Source organism: Trichomycterus rosablanca, chromosome 7 (genome assembly GCF_030014385.1).
Source record: "Trichomycterus rosablanca isolate fTriRos1 chromosome 7, fTriRos1.hap1, whole genome shotgun sequence".
Classification (NCBI taxonomy): domain Eukaryota; kingdom Metazoa; phylum Chordata; class Actinopteri; order Siluriformes; family Trichomycteridae; genus Trichomycterus; species Trichomycterus rosablanca.
Window position 1 is genome coordinate 14,992,353 of NC_085994.1, and position 15,248 is coordinate 15,007,600.

Here is a 15,248-nt window from a genome sequence, read left to right on the forward strand (position 1 = left end):
AATGTGTGCATCATGTGGTTTTGCATTGTCTTGTTGAAAAATGCATGAATGTACCTGGAAAAGATGACATCTTGAAGGCAGCACATGTTGCTCTAAGATCTCAATGTACTTTTCTGCATTAATGCTGCCATCACAGAAGTGTAAATGACCTTTGCCAAAGGCACTGAGACAGTCCCATACAATGACAGACCCTGGCTTTTGGACTTGTTGCTGATAACAGTCTAGATGGTCCTTTTTGTCTTTGGTCAGAAGTACACGCGTGTCCATTTTTTTCATAAAAAGACCTGGAATGCTGATTTATTTGACCACAATGCATGTTTCCACTGTGTGATGGTCCATCCTAGAGGCCTCTGAGTCCAGAGAAGTCGATGCCGCTTCTGGACATGGTTCACATAAGGCTTCTTTTTTGTACCGTAGTTTTAAGTGGTATTTGTGCATGTAACTCTGTATTGTAGTGCTTGATAAAGGTTTGCCAAAGTAATCTCTTGCCCAAGTGGTTAAATCAGCTATTATTGAGTGGCGGTTCTTGATTCAGATTCAGATTCAGATTACTTTATTTGTCCCCGAGGGGCAATTTAAAGAGCATAAAGGTAGCTTAAGAGCACACACAACTCTCAAGACACATAACAGCACACAATACAACAAACAGCGTTCACAAATAAGAACATATACAAACTCATAGATGAATTATAAAGTGCATGCATTATTAAAAAGTTGTACTTCATGTAGCCGCATCAGCGCTTATGACTGGTCAGTGTTCAGCATTTAAGAGCTGAACTGCCCTGGGGAGGAAGGTTATCTTCCTCCTCTGCGTCCTGCAGTGTGGACAACGGAGTCTGCGTCTTGAGGGAAGCCATTCAAACTCAGAAAACAGAATATGAGAGGGGTCCTGTAAAATCCTGCGAGCTGCCTTCACAGTCTGCTGATCACATAAGGTGGTAAGAGAACGAATAGGTTGTTCAATGATCTTTGAGCATACTTTAACCACATTCAACAGACGGTTTCTGTTCTGGAGAGTGATGGAGTGAAACCAGCATGTGAAAGAGAAGGTTATTATATTTTCAATAAAAGTATAATAGAAAGTGGTAAGAGTGTCCTTACTAGTTCCAAATGATTTTAACTTCCTGAGTAAGTACTGTCTCTGATGGCATTTCTTTAGTATCTCCTCTGTGTTGGAAGAAAATCTCAGCATGTTGTCAACAATTGTCCCCAAATATTTATACTCTGATGCAGTGCTGTCTAAAATTCCTCCCAATTCCTTAAATAGTTTAATGATATTATGCACTGTAGACGGATAAATATGCAAATCCCTTCCAATCTTTCTTTGAGGTTCATTGTTTTTAATCAATTATTTTCTCACACAATTGTTGACAAACTGGAGATCCTCTGACCATCTTTGCTCATCAAAGTCTCGGCCTTTCCTGGATGCTGCTTTTGTACCAAACCATGATTACAATCACCTGTTAACATCACCTGTTTGGAATTACATAATTATTTAGTTTTTTCAGCTCATTACTAGCCCTAAATTGCCCCGTCCCAACTTTTTTTGAAATGTGTTGCAGGCCTGAAATGCAGGAATGGAGGTATATTAATAAATGAAATGAAGTTAAGTAGATAAAACATGAAATATCTTGGGTTCATCCTGTCTGTGATCAAATAAAAGTCAAAGTAAATGTAAGGAACACTGCATTTTTTGTTTTATTTGCATTTTCCTTACTGTCCCAACTTTTTCTGATCAATTAGATGTCAATGCCCATGCCCATGAACTTTTTTCTGATTTGGGATTGTAAAATGTGCTTAAAAAGTTCCTAAGCTTCCCTAAAGAAACAAAACAACAGTTACTGATTCACAAATCAACAAAGGATGCTTAAAGAATAATATTTTACTAAAAGACATGATTTTTTGGTTTCAAATTTTTTTTTAGTTCAATTTTTCCCATTTTCCATTTTTTCTTCATTTTTAAAATCTTTTAAAAACTTTTTTTAATGATGATTTTTCAAAACGGTGCAAGATTTAAAGAGTTCTCCCAAAAAGCTACCACTTTTATTTATTTATTTATTTATTCATTCATTCATTGCTGGCTAATAAATGTCAAAGTAAAACCACAGCCACAGCCTAAATAAGGACTTAATTAAATCGTGTAATTTGCGTCTCTTCACTGTCCTTTAAATTAAAACATGAACTTGGCTCTTATCACTAATGTACCATCAGAGGAACGAAGTCTAAAAAGATGGACATCACTTTCAATATGGCTGTCTTTTTTCTGTTGTCAGCCAGACTGGACGCCTGTGAACTTCATCTGTGTAAATCAAAAGGTCAAGCTGACAAGATGTTGCCACACTACATTTAGCATGCCTCTAAAAACACCTCTCAGACATATCAGTCAATTAGATGTCAATGCCCATGACCAGTGTGTTGCCCACCAAGTTAGAATGAACTAGATGCCCTAATGTGACAATAAAGTGTACAGTAATTTACTAAAAAAAATAGCCAGGTCAATAAAAAGCCATTTGCCAACCCATTTTACACTCATAATGTTTTTTTATACATTGGAAATAGTTGTCTTCCAGATCTTTCCTTAGAGCTGTTTATAGGGAAAGACAACCAAATGATTGATTTATACCACTGTGAATTCACTATGCAAGAGGAAAAGCTCAATACCTTAAAATGCTGTGGCACAAACTAAAAGGTGCGTGATTCATCTGTAATGTAGGGAATATTGTGCTGTTTTTCTTTCACTTTATCCTGGTCAAGGTTGCAGTAGGTCTTATTTATTAGGTAAAATGCAGGAAACACCCTGGATAAGTCGCCTAGATATCACAGGGCAGACACACACACTCACACACACCTATACTCATACCCAGGGCAATTTTTAGTTGCTCTAGTTGGCCTAACTGCATGTCTTTGGACTTGAGGGAGGAAACTGGAGCACCTGGAGGAAACCCACAAGGAGAACATGCAGACTCAACACAGAAAGAATTCTGGTCACCTGGCTGGAGGGGGCGGCATGGTGTTTAAGACGGTAGCACCGTCGCTTCACAGTAAGAAGGTCATGGGTTCGATCTCCAGGTGGGGCAGTCCGGGTCCTTTTTGTGTGGAGTTTGCATGTTCTCCCCGTGTCTGTGTGGGTTTACTCTGGGTGCTCCGGTTTCCTCCCACAGTCCAAAGACATGCAAGTGAGGTGAATTGGAGACACTAAATTGTCCATGACCTTGTGAATTGATGAATCTTGTGTAAGGAGTAACTACTGTTCCTGTCATGAATGTAACCAAGTGTAAAACTTGACGTTAAAATCCTAATAATCAAACAAACAAACCTGGCTGGGGAATCAAACCCAGGCTCTTCTTGCTACCCCTTAATACTTTTAAAGAAAGAAATAAGCTTTGGAATAACAGTACTTGCATTAAAACATATACAAAATAACCAAACATGACTGTTTAAGCCAGAAAAGGTTCCGGTGCAATGCCATGAAGAACTATTTTGGTTCCCATAGTTCTTTATTTGTCTTCATCACAATACAGATCACCATACTTAACAGGGAGTCTGATATTTTCCTTTTAGTGATAAATTCAGTCCTTGTTGTTTGTTTGTTAGTTTGTTTGTTTGTTTATTAGGATTTTAATGTCATGTTTTACACTTTGGTTACATTCATGACAGGAACGGTAGTTACTCATCACAGAAGGTTCATCAGTTCACAGGGTTATATCGAACACAGTCATGGACAATTTTGTATCTCCAATTTTCCTCACTTGCATGTCTTTGGACTGTGGGAGGAAACCGGAAAACCCGGAGTAAACCCACGCAGACATGGGGAGAACATGTAAACTCTACACAAAGGACCCGGACCGCCCCACCTGGAGATCGAACCCAGGACCTTCTTGCTGTGAGGTGACAGTGCTTGTTGTCAAAAAGCTCTATTTTTGTCTCATCTGATAGACACAGGATTGTCAAAGCTTCTTTTGTCATGCCTTCCAAACTGTTTGTTGCCATGGAGGAAGTGTTTTTGTGTCACTTCATATGTATACCTGAGTAAAACAGGATGTTTTACTTACCTGGATCTTAGTGGTAGTAGGTTAGTGTAATTTACCACTGCCCCACAAATAAATGCACTTTAATTAAAGGTTTAATTTTCCGGTTGAATCATATTTTTAATATAAGCTTTAATTAATTTAACAAAAATACATTTTATAATATAAAAATGAGCTATACCACTTTAAAGATTCATGATATTAAAAGCAGAAGCTACACAATTTAGAACTTTGAAGGGCATAAACAGGTCATAGTCTTATTGTATCAAGGGTGCCAATAACTGCTTTTTTGAGTCACAGTGAGCCAAATAATTGCCCACACAATTAAGCTTCCATTTAATTCAAACATTGACTGATGGAAAATAATGACGAGCTAAAAGCAAATGACCCTACAATGAAAGTACTTTTATTTTCCTAATGTCATCACTTTCATGTCCTATTTGCTGTCAGCAGCTTTTTTAAGTCTAAAAATGAACACAAGGTGACCACAATGGACCGAAGCACCTGGGACAGTGGAACAGTCCAATGTGAGCTCATTGTCTATTTTTGTTTGTATAAAAGTAATGCCCAAACTGTTCAGTGCCACTAAGTTTGGCTTGGATTCAGGAATGAGGGAGCTATTGGTGTCCTGTCTCATGCCAGGCCAGAAAAAAATAGTTACAGAGTTCTTTGAAATGTCTTTTAATGAAATCATTACTGTGAGCCGGGCCTTATTAGTAGCTATTCATATGGGGATATACTAATGTTATCTTTAAAAGTAAAAAGTAAAAGTAATACTGACACTTTACGAAACTCAGTTGTCATGTGCCCAATTAGTTTTATTTTACCTTATTTTCCATCATGTGAAAAATTCTGATTAACCAGTTTACCTCAGAATTAACTTTTTGCACAGCAAAATATATAAGGGTCATTCCTGGTATTGGGTGCCTTTTGGACCTTAAAACGTTTTGAAAATGAAACACTGTTTTAATTTGTTTTTCATGTATTATTATAAAAAGGACATGTTATACTTTTCCAAACTAACATTGGTCAAGCTAAATTACACATGAACCTCATATACACTGTGACGTCCACCCTGTTATGTATTAGGTTGTAACAGGGTGGACCATAACAAGGTGGACATTCTGACATAAAATTAGCCATTAGCTAGCGAGTGAGCAAAACCATGCTAGCATAAAAGTGAATTCAGACAAAGAATTCTCTGCTTTTTAGTATGATTATTTTTAAAATGATCAAAACGCATTGCTTTTTCTCATATATCCCATAACAGGGTGGACATGTTGTGGTTTAGCATTTAAGACTTTTAGGATAAAATGTGGAAAAAAACAACATTAAAATGAGGAGTTAGCCACTCATCTTCCACAGTTGTTTTCCCTCCAAAAAGATCATGTGAACGCCAGGAAATGATGTCAGTATGCAAAACAGTTCTTCATTTTAAGAGATGGTAGTAAGAAATAACAGGGTGGACAGCAACTTGAGGGTCTTGTAAAAAACCCTTATAATCAGCAATAAAATGAAACTCATAAAGGAAAAACAATCCAAGGTTTAGAGCAGGGGTGTCAAACTCACGGCCCGCGGGCCAGATCCGGCCCGCCACGTCATTTTATGTGGCCCGCAAGAGCTTAAACGACTGTACGATTGTTGTGATGGTTCGAGTCGTTACAGAGACGCGCTTATAATTTAATGGGACTCCTGCGCCTTTAAGCCTTTAACTGTTGACATCGTAGTCATGGCAACTAACTTTGACCGTCGCTGAGTGACTTTTACGGCAAAAAAACGCGGGTAGTAATGTAAACAATAATAATAAATATAAATAATTATCTTGTAATATATTACCAAAGCATCGTCTGTAAGTAGTGACGTTTATATTCTCAGTTGTTTGTAAATGATTAGTGAGTATATCACAGCGTTTAAGTTACAAATTTACCGTAATTAAATACAGTTGTTACCGTTACTATAGCAATTAGTATCTTTACACAAAATTTTTACTCGTTAGTGCTATTTTACGTTTGATTAAATCTCATATTGTACCAGATGTAACACTCGACTACAGCTGTGTGCTTGTACTGTATTAAGTTCTTTATTGTTTTTATTGTTTGTATTTTTACTTCATTCTGATGCACACAGTGTATCACAGCTGGGAAGCAAATAAAACCGACTGTATTCTGAAGAGAGCTGTCTGTCTGTCTGTCTGTCTGTCTGTCTAGCTGAGCAAGGGGGATAAACTATTAGTGAGGGCAGAACAATTGTCTTAAAATACACTGTAAAATCCTACATAAACTGCATCTCTCAAAATGCATGCTGATTTTGTGACCTGCAAAGTGACACATCCCGCCAGTAGATGATGTTAAGAAATATTTACACATGATCCCAAAATGTACAAGAAGATAAGTAAGAAAATTAAGCAGAAGGAGGAAATTTAATGAAAATGAAAACAAGTTTGTGCTTCAGGAAGGGAATCCGGTGCGTCTCTTGTGTTATGAGGCTGTGTCTGTGGTAAAGGAGGACAATATAAATGCAGAATTTAGCCTCCAAGAAAAACAACAGACTGCAATCACAGCAGGATACGTTACAATCGGCCCTTTGAGGGCCACCATAATGCTGATGTGGCCCTCGGTGAAAATGAGTTTGACACCCCTGGTTTAGAGGGACTTAAGCAAACCTTTTAAATAGTATTGACTGAGATCTTTTCATGATCAAACCTCTTATATCAATCACTAAATTAGAAAGTACAGCACTGGGGACATGGGAAAACCTCATACATATAACAGTATGTATACAGTCATTTTATTTTGGGGGGGGTAGAAAACATTGTGTTTAGAATGTGAAAGTGTTAATTATTTCAGTAAGATGTTTAGAAAATTAAATTGTTTAAAATTTACTTAATAAATACAATGATCAGTACTGGGGACACAAAAGACACCGAATTGTAGGAATGACCCATAATCAAACCTGTAATTTAGTCATGGTCACAGACTTTTGAAAACATGGTGTTAAAAGAGAAAGTAATGCAGGAAAAGCCCTGTGTAAGAATCACATATAAATGTCGGCTAAGGGTGACAGCTACTTCAGAGCACAAGTTGCTTTGTTTATTGCTGTGGATGTTCAGAACCTTGAGCAAGCCTTTATTCTGTTTATAATGATCACCCTTGTATGTTAAATACTCATTTATTTAATTTATGAAACAAGACAACCCGGAGAAAAATGTAATGCTTTTTGAGGCAAATATTGAGCTAGGCTAATTAGCAAAACACACTAACATACCAGTTACTGTGCTTATGGAGTGTGTGGAAATTACACACCAATCAGGCATGACAATATGACCACCTTCCTAAATTGTGTTGGTCCCCCTTTTGCTGCCAAAACAGCCCTGACCCGTTGAGGCATGGACTCCATTAGACCCCTGAAGGTGTGCTATGGTATCTGGCACCAAGATGTAAGCAGCAGATATTTTAACTCCTGTAAGTTGCGAGGTGGGGCCTCCATGGATCGGACTTATTTGTCCAGCACATCCCACAGATGCTCGATTGCATTAAGATCTGAGGAATTTGGAGGACAAGTCAACACCTCACCTCAAACCATTCCTGAACCATTTTTGCTTTGTGGCAGGGCGCATTATCCAGCTGAAAGAGGCCACAGCCATCAGGGATTACTGTTTCCATGAAAGGGTGTACATGGTCTGCAACAATGCTTAGGTAGGTGTTATGTGTCAAAGTAACATCCACATGGACAGCAGGACCCAAGGTTTCCCAGTAGAACATTGCCCAAAGCATCACACTGCCTCCGCCGGCTTGCCTTCTTTTTATAGTGCATCCTGGTGCCATGTGTTCCCCAGGTAAGCGCCGCACACACACCCGGCCATCCACGTGATGTAAAAGAAAACATGATTTATCAGACCAGGCCACCTTCTTCCATTGCTCTGTGGTCTAGTTCCGATGCTCACATGCCCATTGCTGGCGTTTTTGGCGATGGACAGGGGTCAGCATGGGCACCCTGACTGGTCTGCGGCTATGCAGCCCCTAATATATCCCACCCACTAACAGGTGCCGTGATGAAGAGATAATCAGTTTTACTCACTTCACCTGTCAGTGGTCATAATGTTATGCCTCGTCGGTGTATATTCTCAGTGGTGACCATGTGGTTGTAAATAGAGAGTTTCTAATATACTTACAACATATTAAGCTACATATATAAATTGAGAAGAGTGGAAGTTCATAGGTTCATAATCTAAAGTAAAGGTTTAATAGGGTTATGCAGCATAAAATGATCCAAAATGCAAATGCAAATCCACATCTACATGACTGACAAAAAAACGGAGGCTTGTTCGGTACCTCACAGCAAGAGTATTGATTCCCAGGTCCTTTCTGTGTGGAGTTTGACATGTAGTCAGGTACATTGTAGATACAAAATTGCCCTAGGTATGAGTGTGTGTTTGCCCTGTTATGGACTAGCGACTTGTCCATGTTGTTTCGTTCCTTTCGCCACATGGGCTTGAAAGTAATAAAAAAAAACGAGTGTTACCTAACACGGTCTACCGCTGAATCAAGAAATGTAACCTAAAACTCTATTACACAAAGTGAATGCAATACGTTCATTCTATGGAGAAATGCCACCAAGTTCTCTGGGCCCGGGCTCATCTGAGATGGACTAAATGACAGTGGATGATAGCTGATAGCTGGGATTTATTGCCACATCAGCTCGATAAATGACAGTGGAAACATGAACTATAGTCAGATGAGTCCACATTTAAGCCTTTTTTCAGAAACAACAAACGTTAAGTTCTCCATGCCAAAGATGACAAGGACCATCCAGACTGTTATTAGCGAAAGATGCAAAAGCCAACATGCCATGGTATGGGGGTGCATCAGAGCCCACAGTATAAGTGACTTGCATATGGCATAAATTGGCATTTTAGAAAGACATGCTGCCATCCAGATGAAGTCTTTTACTGAGAAGTTCAAGGTTATTTCACGCTCATATTGTAGGTAGTGATAATTTAGGAAAGCAGGTATTCGCTGTTGGTGGTTTGGATAGATGGGGTGTGCACATGCATGAGTGATTTGATAACATTAGTCAGTAGAAATCCATGTGCATTATTGCCGAAGGTCATCAACAATAAAACACCCTAAAAATACCAGCTTGGATCATAGGTTAAGATAACAGAGCGGAGAGGATTTTCCCACTGCCATTCCTCTAAATCATTACATCACACACGTGCTAATTTATTGTCTCATATTTTTAGATGTTCCAGGATGCTATGAGGTTTTCACATTCACACTTACTCAAGTGCTTTAGAGCCTTGATAGAAACTCCCAGTGTACCTATACTGGTGCTTTTCAAGCATTAGCACACACACACACACACACACACACGAAGCAGTTCTACTAGGAGTAAATTTACTGTCTCTGAACAAACACACAGCTATCATCCTTCACAGTGATGGCTTTGTATCTAATTACATTAAACAATACTAGACATACACATTAGCAGATATACTGGTGTGTGTTGGGAATGTCACTCTGTAGTCACAATGGGTCTAATACCATTTAACAAAACGTAGGCGCCCAGCAGCAAGATATTCCGCTAGCACACTAGTGCCAAGATTCCCCGGTTCGAATCTCGGCTCTGCTACCGGTCGGTTGGGCGCCATCTAGCAGACACAAACTGGCCACCATGTCTGCTGGGTGGGGAAATGATCAAACTAAGTGAGTGGGGTCTTCAAACGCTGTGCATGGAACCTGGTTAGTGGATAGAGGCATCTGTGCAGAAGCATGGAAGCAGCGGAAGACAAATTGACTACGCTAAATCGGGAAAATGCATACATAAAAAAAAAAAAAAAGTTATATCACACAAATTTAGGACATAACACATTACAAAAAAAACAGTAAAGACGCGGAGTAAAGACGTAACACATTAAACCACAGATTAACCCAATACCCATATTACCCTTATAGGGAAATGGCAACTTTGTTGCAAATAAATCTATATTTATTTATTTATTAGATTTTTTTACATTTACATTTTTGGCATTTTGCAGACGCTTTAACAGTACTGTGACAGTATACTGTCTAAGCAATTGAGGGTTAAGGGCCTTGCTTAAGGGCCCAACAGTGACAACCTGGCAGTGGTGGGGCTTGAACCAGTGACCTTCTGATTATTAGTCCAGTACCTTAACCACTAGGCTACAACGCCACTTAATTACACTTAATTGTGTTATTTATGGCCAATAAACCTGTAAACCAAATTTAAATGATCAGCTACTTTACCAAATTGAACACAGCCAGGCTTTAACCCTGCAGAATATAAATGTAACTAATCTTAAACTTGCCATCAAGGTCAAGACGTCACCTTAAAGAATCTACAGAAACAATATGCAAATCATTTTAGTCTAAAAAAATCCAGAACCTGACAAAAAGTTGTTAGAATAAAATTGAACTTAATGCGTTTACATACATAATTTAATTGAAATTCAAGTAATTAAATTAAACAACTAGTTAAACAACTAGTTAATTACCGAATAACCAAAGATTGCATAACATTTTTACAATAAGCAACCGGTTTGATTTTTCTCCTGCTTAAGTCTGAGCATCAATGTTTTCTAGTTTAGTATGCACTTGGCAGCAAATCAGCGTTTGTTTTCAGAAATGTACAAGAAAAGTAAAGGTTAATTCACCCCAAACACATTTATGAAGCACTTGTTCGATGTGGCAGTTACACTTCTGGATAGGGGTTGCCTAAAGGGTAGAGCTTTGGGCCATCATTCGGAAGACTGTCGGTTCAAGTCCAGACTCTGTCACTGTTGGGTCCTTAAACAAGGACTTAACCCTTTCTGTTCAAAGGGGCGTCATGCAATGGCTGACTATGCGCTCAGACCCCTGCTTCCAAAACAAGCTGGTAAATGCAGGAAAAAGGAATTTCATTGTACTGTACATGTGTGTATGTACAAGGGTTCTTCAAAAAGTTTCTGCACTTTTAAAACTCTATTTATTGAGAATTTCAAAAAACAAATTACATCACTTTTCTACATAGTTACCTACATATATACTGTACATTTACATTCTTCATAGTTACGATGCATTGTTCCTAGCGCCGCACCAACTTTTTAATGCCATCGGCAAAAAATGTTTATGATTGAGCTCTTAGCCACTGATGCACCACTGCTTTCACATCATCATCACATGAAAATCTTCTTCCCCTTAAAGCTTCTTTGTGCGGTCCAAAAAGGTGGAAATCAGATGCCGCTAAATCCGAACTATAAGCTTTCTCTCAGTCTCTCAGACACGACCAATTACTCCTCCTCCCACTCTCACCGTTTTCAAAAAATATAAGTGTTGAAACTTTTTGAAGATCCCTTGTAAATATGACAAAATAATAAAAATCTTTATTTAGGCATCAAAGCTTTTTAAGCCAAAAAAAACATGCACTTAACACACAGACCTTTTCTGAGCACATAAATGAAGAGTAAACTCCATAAAATCCTAGTATTCTAAGATTTGAATTTGTAAACATTACTTCTATCCAACTGACTAATACATGAACTGCTGCTTTATTCTGAACAAAGTTCAGACTCTGTTTGGCTTTCTCCCAATGTAACCACTGTCTCACAAGATTACTTTGTTTATAACTAACACAAGCATTTGTTTGGTCAAGTAAACAAGACCAGGGTGCAACACTCTCCCCATCTCCTGTCTAACTTTATCTTTCACTAAACTCTCTTTGTGCCTCTGTCAGGTTCTCATCTCTGTCTGAACACAAGCATACCCTTGTCTTTATATCAATCAGACTGGCCTGTCATTTATAAAGGAAAATTAATACTATGCTTTTTTCTTGTCTAGTGATTAATATAACTATAGAGTTACCAGGAAACATTTTCTTCTGTTATATATTGTGTAATTTCCCATTCCTGTTTATAGAATTTTACTGGCTGATCTTTGTCATTCATAAATGTTTGTTACTATGATCGAAGCGTCAAAGATGAAAAACAAATCTATTCAACTGACAAAATCAGTAAAAGTATATTACAACCCCAAATCAGAAGTTGGGACAGTATGAAAAATGCAAATAAAATAAAAATGCAGTTTTCCATACATTTACTTTGGCTTTTATTTGATTGCAGACAGATATTTCATGTTTCGTCTGTCCAGCTTCATTTCATTTGTTTATATACCTCTATTCCTGCATTTCAGGCCTGCAACAAATTCCAAAACAAGTTGGGACGGGGGCAATTTAGGGCTAGTAATGAGGTGAAAAAACTAAATAATGATGTAATTTCAACAGGTGATGTCAACAGGTGATTGTAATCATGGTTTGGTACAAAAGCAGCATCCAGGAAAGGCCGAGTTTTTGATGAGCAAAGATGATCAGATGATCTCCAGTTTATCAACAAATGTGTGAGAAAATAATTGAAATGTTTAAAAACAATGTACCTCAAAGAAAGATTGGAAGGGATTTGCATATTTGCAGAACGGCTGTGATCTTCAATCCCTAAGACGGCACTGCATCAAGAACCGCCACTCAACAATAGCTGATATAACCACATGGGCAAGAGATTACTTTGGCAAACCTTTGTCGAGCACTACAATACAGAGTTATATGCACAAACGGCACTTAAAACTTTACTGTGCAAAAAAGAAGCCTTATGTTAACCATGTCCAGAAGCATCGTTGACTTCTCTGGGCTCGGAGGCATCTAGGATGGACCATCACACAGTGGAAACGTGTATTGTGGTCAGATGAATCAGTATTCCAGGTCTTTTTTGGAAAAAACAGATGCCGTGTGCTCCAAATCAAAGATGAAAAAGGACCATCCAGACTGTTATCAGCAACAAGTCCAAAAGTCAGGGTCTGTCATGGTATGGGGCTGTGTCAGTGCCCTTGGCAAAGGTAATTTACACTTCTGCGATGGCAGCATTAATGCAGAAAAGTACATTGAGATCTTAGAGCAACATATGCTGCCTTCAAGACGTCATCTTTTCCAGGTACGTTCATGCATTTTTCAATAAGACAATGCAAAACAACATGCTGCACACATTACAAAGGCATGGCTGCGGAAGAAGAGGGTACGGGTACTGGACCGGCCTGCCTGCAGTCCTGACCTGTCCCGATTTGAGAATGTGTGGAGAATTTTAAAACGAAAAATGCGACAACGACGAGCCCGTACTGTTGCACATCTTAAGACGTGTTTGCAGGAAGAACGGGACAAAATAAAACCGGAAACACTAAATCACTTCTGTTGATGCATGCTCAATAATCCAGGTACACAAATCCACAAAGTTGAATCAGTTCATCTGTTCATCCGGGCACAAGTTTGTTGTAGAGATACGTTTCACCACTCAGAACCGATTCAACTTTGTGGACTAAATCACTTGGTATCCTCGGTGCCAAAACGTCTTTTAAGTGTGGTGAAAAGGAAAGGCAACATTACAAAGTGGTCAATGCTTTACTGTCCCAACTTCATTTGGAATGTGTTGCAGGCCTGAAATGGAATGGATGTTTATTAATAAATGAAATGAAGTTGACCAGACAAAACATGAAATATATCAGGTTCATCCTGTCTGCAATGAAATCAAAGTCAAAGTAAATGTAAGAAACTCTGTGTTAGACTATTAGATTTACTATTAGATTTCATAGTATTATTTAAAAGTCGAATTTTGTGTTTGCTCATGTTAACAGCAAAAATTACAATTTATCAAAGGCAAATACATTTGCTCAGCACTGCATTTTTCTTCTGAGTCAGGATCAGTCCAACCACTGGGATAATTTTTCACAAAGCTGAAATTTCCCAATTTGCTGACATCTTTCTCCACACTCTGTAACAGGACGAAAAGGAGAGGAGGAGACTAAAATGGATTTATTTTTACCATACCATACCTCACCCATAAATCAAACCGGCTTTTCAGCGTATCACAGTTAATCCGGAGTTCTTGTAGGGATTAGGGGTGAGCATATCTTATTCTTCATGGTCAGCTAATCAGTAGATGGTATGAAAGACTAATCGATTTTGTGGTATGTGCCGACAAACCGAAAGGACTGGCCTGGATCTGGCTATGCAGACTCAGCCTAGTCTTAATCAGTGAAAAATGGCATTGTATTAATCATAAACATATGTGAAGTACATAACAGCAGGAGCTATAGGGTAAATTGCTTATTAATTTATGTCAACAAGGTATGATTGCTGAAACTATCCAGCTTGCACACAATGTCATATTAAATCCCTTTTCATAACAACTTTTTAAAAAGTATCCCAAAGAAATCAGCTAAATAAGTAATGCCAAGTTCACACTACACGACCTTCCAAGTCGTCAGGTCGCTGTACAGTTCACACAACACAACTGGATCTCTTGTAATCGGGAGTCTTTCAGGTCGCTGTGGCTTTCACACTACACGACTGATCGGCGATAGGGGGTCACACACTACACGATCTCGCAGGCGAGCTTCTCTGGTCTACCAAACTACGTTTTGTCACGAAAACAAACACGAGAAGTGAAGAGGAGTTTAATGACACCATATCCAAAAATGCACATCAACAAGTAGCGAGCGATCAAAGTTGTTTGTGCGCTGATGTGCAGCATAAAATCAAAGAGAAAAATAAATTAATTCGAGTGGATTTGGCAACGCGACCAGCAGCGATTGTTCTGTTCTGTAGCGAGTTGGAGGTGAATAAATATTTTTTTGTAATGCAGTGTTGGTATTATGGTTTGGCGTGGACGAAGTTCACAAATATTGTAAAGCTTGTGTGTGTGCCGATGTATTCTGATAGAAACCATATTATCCCCCTCACCACACTCATTGCCAGTTGCAACCGACTGATTCAGATATTCAACATGCTAGATATCTCTCCTCAGTCGAGCCGCTCGGATCGAGTTGTTGAGTAGTTCACACATAGTGATTGAGAACCGAGTTTAGATCGCAGAGCGAAAGCCGAATTGCCGGCGACCAGTTGGCGAGTGAAAATCAGGGCAAAAATCGTGTAGTGTGAACTAGGCATAAGGTGGTTCATCACTAATACATTGTTCTGTTCTTTACTACAGCCAACTGAAATCTCCAACTTACTTTTTTCTCATTCTCTTTTTTCCCCCTTTTTCTCTATCTTTGTGTCAGCTGTGAGGCGGGTTGGAAAAGATTTATTTGGCCTGTCCTGTGCCTGACTTTATTTGAAATGGAGAGTGGACTCATGCTGCTGTCAAGCCATAATTCTCTTCCTTTGGGGTTCGCAGCAGCC

General features: G+C 38.7%; 1 long non-coding RNA gene across 1 annotated transcript; it reads right to left on the reverse strand.

Moving 5' to 3' along the window:
- Positions 1-536: 536 nt before the first annotated feature.
- Positions 537-1,168, reverse strand: LOC134317707 (uncharacterized). The gene is made up of 2 exons (XR_010013262.1): positions 1,102-1,168; positions 537-919 (listed from the first exon to the last, which is right to left on the reverse strand). It is a non-coding gene; the product is annotated as an uncharacterized LOC134317707 (long non-coding RNA).
- Between the last annotated feature and the right edge of the window lie 14,080 nt (positions 1,169-15,248).